Here is a 5,390-nt window from a genome sequence, read left to right as displayed (position 1 = left end):
CTGCTCCCTAGAGTGAGCCTCAGCAGGAAGCTGGAATTCAAATGAAGCAAGCACCCAAGCCAGGCACCAGATGTGAAAGACAGGCACCCTAAGAGATGGCCTAAAACAGCTGTACCACATGCCAGACCCTCAAAAATGTCTGCATCAGAACAAATGTGTCTTTTAATTCCACTTCTCACCACCTTTCTGAAGTAACTCTGTACCATACTGGTGCCATGAGTTTGGAGGTTTTCTCAGGTACCAACACGAAGTCCTCTTTTAGAGTATAAGCCCCTAAAAGGTGCAAGCCACAGCTGAGGACTCAGAGATGTCCAGTGACACAGATCTGCACAAGGAGCAACCGCAGCCAGAACAGTCTTTTCAAGAAGCCCCTGGCACTGTGGTCCTGGGCAAACAGTGCCTTGCAGAGCCCCGCCTTTATCCAAGGGTATTGTCACTGCCTCTGTCATTGCTGGTTTGTCTTTTTCTATCCCCAGCCTTGAACTCCTTGTTTTTCTTATTGTGAATCTGTTCAAAGATGGTAAATCTTTAATGTTTTGAGGGTAGATTTGATTTCTGGAGAAAGACCAGACTTATTTGGAGCCAAATCTTGCCAATAAGGTAGACAAGTCATTTATATTAAATTTTAAAAAAAACACAACCTAGTGCCTGGGGCTCAATAAATATTTGTTGACTAACAATGACAACAAAATGAAAATTAAATACGCGTCGCTTGATTCTAAAGAAAAGAGACTAGTTTTATTCTGTGGCTCATAAACCTTCTTTGAAAGTAATTCCAGTAAAGAAATTTTAGAATATTTTGAACAGTGGCAGGGTCACTAGAATAAGAGCAGTCTATTGGGGCAGTTGCTTTCTGAGGACAATCTATGATTGCAGTGGCTCCAGATTTCAAATCAACAGACATTTAAAGCACCCTAATTACATGCAAGATACTTCCAAACACTATTTAGTGTAACTAAACAAGAACAATTCTCCAAGAGCTGTCAATCCCTGGAGAAAAAGAGAGGCTGCCTCAAAAAGCAGCAGACACCCAAGATATAGCACAAACCACATGCAGTCCAGGAGCACCATGGAGGGTGTCGCGGGGAAGGACAAAGCATTCTGGCTCAAGAATTCCAGAGACACGAAGGTGCTGGACCTTCAGGCGGCACTGCACCAGGGCACCCACCAAACATCACACTCACAAAGAGTGTTCCCTGGGACAACAGACAGATGAGGGTCCTGACTAGGAGGGGCTCCAGGGGCTCCAGTCCCATGGAGCCACCCTGAGACCCAGGGAAGTAAGTGCTTCCTTTTCTCATTTTCTAACACACCAGTTAGGAAGCACTGCCTTAAAGAAGGACTAGAATCTGCAACACGTGGCTTGGAGGAAGTTACCACAGATTCATAAGCACATGGCAAAGAGGTGATAAGTGCTGGATGTATTTCAACAATGTGTTAATATCCTGTATGGCAAAAGGGCACAAAGTATAAGGAAGAGCATGAAGCAGGTTGAAGTCAGCAAATGGAGGGCCCTGAGGGTCTGCTGTAGAGTTTGTGCTTGGCAGGGAGTTTGAGTAACTGACAGGGAATTGAGTGACATATTTAAAAAAACATATTTTAAAACCCACACTTTTAATTTATGTAAAAACAGCCATCAATAGTAAACTTAAAACAGGCAAATTCCAAAAATCTAGGAGTCAGGCTTTTCTCCTGTTTTTAGCTTAGTAGGCACCCCTTCCTACAGGGGAAAAAAAAAGGTCCAGTGATTTAAAAATAAGATAAAAAATCTCCAATTCCCAATTTTTAAAATGAATGTCTGAAATTAAAAATAAACACCCAAGTGTCCGCGGAAGCTTAGGGATCCCAGGTACCAAAAAAGGGCAGGCTCCTTTATGTGTGTTTTGTTCATGCTGCTAGGAGTTGCAGCTGCCACTGCTATCATCCACCTTGCCTGAAATGAGAATACACACACGGCTGCTAAACAGGAAGCCAGCTGCCTGTGTGAGAAAGATGGCGAGCACTGGAGCGGGGCTAGAGGAGCACCTCAAGATGGCTGCCAGCGTTGCTATGGAAATCCAATTCCCGACTAGAAGCAAATCCCAGTCCAAAGGCCAAGAATGACCGTGTTAGGTCAAACACAGAACATGAACTGGGGGAAAAGATTGTGCTTCCAGAGAACCAAACAATTAATTTAGCAGGGGAGCCATCCTACAAAGAGCACTGCAGACTGCCTGATGTTTAAAGAGCCTGCAAGAGAGCAGGTTGCAAGAGAATGTTCTCTGTCATAGCAGAGGAGAAGTTGACACGGTGGTAGGAGGGATGGAGGTAAGAGGTCAGGAAAGACGGTCAGACAGAAAAGTCTAAGACACTGCTTGCTTGCTTGCTTGCTTGCTTTCCTTCCTTCCTTCCTTTAATTAGAAAGGAGATCAGATTTATAGAGAGGAGAGATAGAGAGAAAAATCTTCCATCCACTGGTTCACTCCTCAAATGGCTTCAATGGCCAGAGCTGAGCTGACACAAAGCCAGGAGCCTCTTCCAGGTCTCCCACTCAGGTGCAGGGTCCCAAGGCTTTGGGCAATCCTTTACTGCTTTCCTAGACCACAAGCAGGGAGCTGGATGGGAAGTGGAGCAGCCAGGACATGTACCAGTGACCATAAGGGATCCCAGCGCATGCAAGGTGAGGATTTAGCTATTGAGCCATCACACCAGGTTCAACACTGCTCTTTGTTCCTAACAAGAGTTGTGGATCTGTTTCTCAAGGAATTCTGAAGAAAATGCGATTAGGTTCATGTCCCAAAGGACTCAGATGATTGCCTTCCAAGAGTCCACAGTGCCATGCTCCTATGCCTCTTCTAACTCAAGATTAGGAATAAAAAGTCTCTCTACTTCCCGCATCTCACTGTCTATATGTACTCGCAAAAACAGTGTGAGACTACATTAAGCCTAGCCACAAGTGGAATGCAGCAACCTAAATAATTCATAGGCAATGTGTGAAAAATACCCCCACACAAGCACGCTTCCTACCTTCTTTTTCCGCTTTTGCTCCCTCCTCCAGCCATCACTCTCCAACTCACAGTCCAAAATAGATCAAGAGAAATAACAATTCAGTCAGCAAACATTAGCGGTATTATCATGCTTGAGACACTGTGTTAAGTGTCATGGAGGAAAGTGAGAGGCAAAGATTTTTATCACGGCCCATAATGCATTAAGCCCCCACCTGCAATGCCAGCATCCCATTTGGGTACCAGTTTGAGTCCTCACTATTCCACTTTAGATCCAACTTCCTGCTACTGTATCCAGGAACGCAATGAAGGATGGCCCCAGTAGCCAGGCCACTGCACCTATAAAGGAGACCCAGAAGAAGTTCCTGGCTCCTGGCTTCAGACTGGCCCAACCCAGTGCAGTCATTTGGGAGTGAAACAGCAGATGGGAGATCTATCTCTTCCTCTTTTTCTCCATAACTTTGCCTTTCTAATAAATAATCTTTTTTCTAAGATTTATTTATTTTTATTGGAAAGGAAGATTTACAAAGAGGAGAGACAAAGAAGAAGATCTCCATCCACTGGTTCACTCCGCAAGTGGCCACAATGGCCAGAGCTGAACCAGTCCAATGCCAGGAGCTTGGAGCTTCTTCCAGGTCTTCCATGTGGATGCAGGGGCCCAAGGTTTTTGGCTATCCTCTATTGATTTCCAAGGCCACAAGCAGGGACCTGGATGGGAAGTGGAACAGCTGGGACAGGAACCAGTGCCCATAAGGGATTCCAGTGCATGCAAGGTGAGGATTTAGTCATTAGGCCATCACACCAGACCCTAAATAAATAAATAAATAAATAAGTGTGTGTATCGTATAACATATATATAATATATATATATATCTGGTGCCCATATGGGATCCCGGTGCGTGCAAGGTGAGAACTGTAGCTAATAGGTTATCACATCGGGCCCCATCGTAACCATTGTTAAGCACACATTTCAGTAGCATCAAGTGTATTTCCACTGTTGTCCAACACATCTTCAGAAGTATTTTTCAACTTGGATTCTGAAATCTTGCATCCATTAAGAAGCAACTCCCCATTTCCACCCTTCCCCCATTCACAGCAGCCACAAGTATGCTTTCAAACTCTACGGAATGACACAGTGTTTGTCCTTTCATGGTTGGCTCATTTAACTGACTGCAATGTCTTCAAGGGTCATCCACTTTACAGCATGTGTAGAATCTGCCTCCTTTTTAAGGCTGAATAATATTCTACTACATGTATACAGCACATTTTATCTATTCATCTCTTATGAATGGGTACTTGGATTGCTTCCACTTCTTGGCTATTGTAACAGCCAGTAACAGCTGCCATGCCATGGTTGCGAAAGTATCTCTTTACCACCATGCTCTCGGCAATTTTGAATACATGTACCCAGAGGTGGGACTGTTGGGTCACATGGTAATTCTATTGCTAATTTTTTGAGGAACCAACAACTATATTATTTGACATCCCCACCAGCAGTGCACAACGGTTACAATTTCTCCACTTTCCCACTTACTTTATTTCTATCTTCTTAATAGCGACCATCCTAATGGATGTGGGGTGGTTTCTTATTGTGGTTTTGATTTGCATTTCTCTAAGGATTATTGGTGTTGAACATCTTTTCAGATGCTCGTTTGCCATTTCTGACCATCATCTTTAGAGAAATATCTACTTAAGTGCTTTATCTGGCTTTTGTTGTTGAAGGATACACATTTTCGGCTGAGCTTGGACACAGACATGTCTGGACAGGTAGAGACAGTCCTTTGTTGAGTCAAGAGCCAGAGAGCCCACCTGAGTGCTTTAAGGAAAGTGAGCCTGCTCACAGACTCCTCAAAAAAGGACTATGTGACTTGTGATCCCTAGATTTGCATAATCCATGCTGCTAAATAAAAGTTCTGCCATCAGAGTAGACTCAACTTACTGTTATTTATCAGGGGAGAGGGCTCTCACGCCCCACCTTCGCCCCAGATGTCAGCCAGGGCAGTCCTCCACACTTCCAGTGTGACTTCTAGCTTACCTGCTAGTATTTTTTTAGATATATATTTTTTTATTAATTATTTTGCATTATGTGACAGTGTCATAGGCTCTGGGAATCCCCCCACCCCTCCCCCTCCCCTCTCCCCTCCCCTCCCCCCTGGTGGATTCCTCCACCTTGATGCAGCATTACAGTTCAAATTCAATCAAGATTCCTTCCTTGCAAACATATACCAAGAATGGAGTCCAGCTACTTATTGTCCAGATGGGTTGAACAGTTTCTTGGGGAGACCTTTTCTGGTCCGAAGTTAGAGCTGGTGGAATATCATCACAGTCAATTAAGAGTCCCAATATAACATCAACAGCAATTTGCAATATTATGGAATTGACATGGTTTTGAGTAACCAGTATGTT

This window comes from Ochotona princeps, chromosome 4, assembly GCF_030435755.1.
Source record: "Ochotona princeps isolate mOchPri1 chromosome 4, mOchPri1.hap1, whole genome shotgun sequence".
Classification (NCBI taxonomy): domain Eukaryota; kingdom Metazoa; phylum Chordata; class Mammalia; order Lagomorpha; family Ochotonidae; genus Ochotona; species Ochotona princeps.
Note: the sequence above shows the minus strand (reverse complement) of the source record.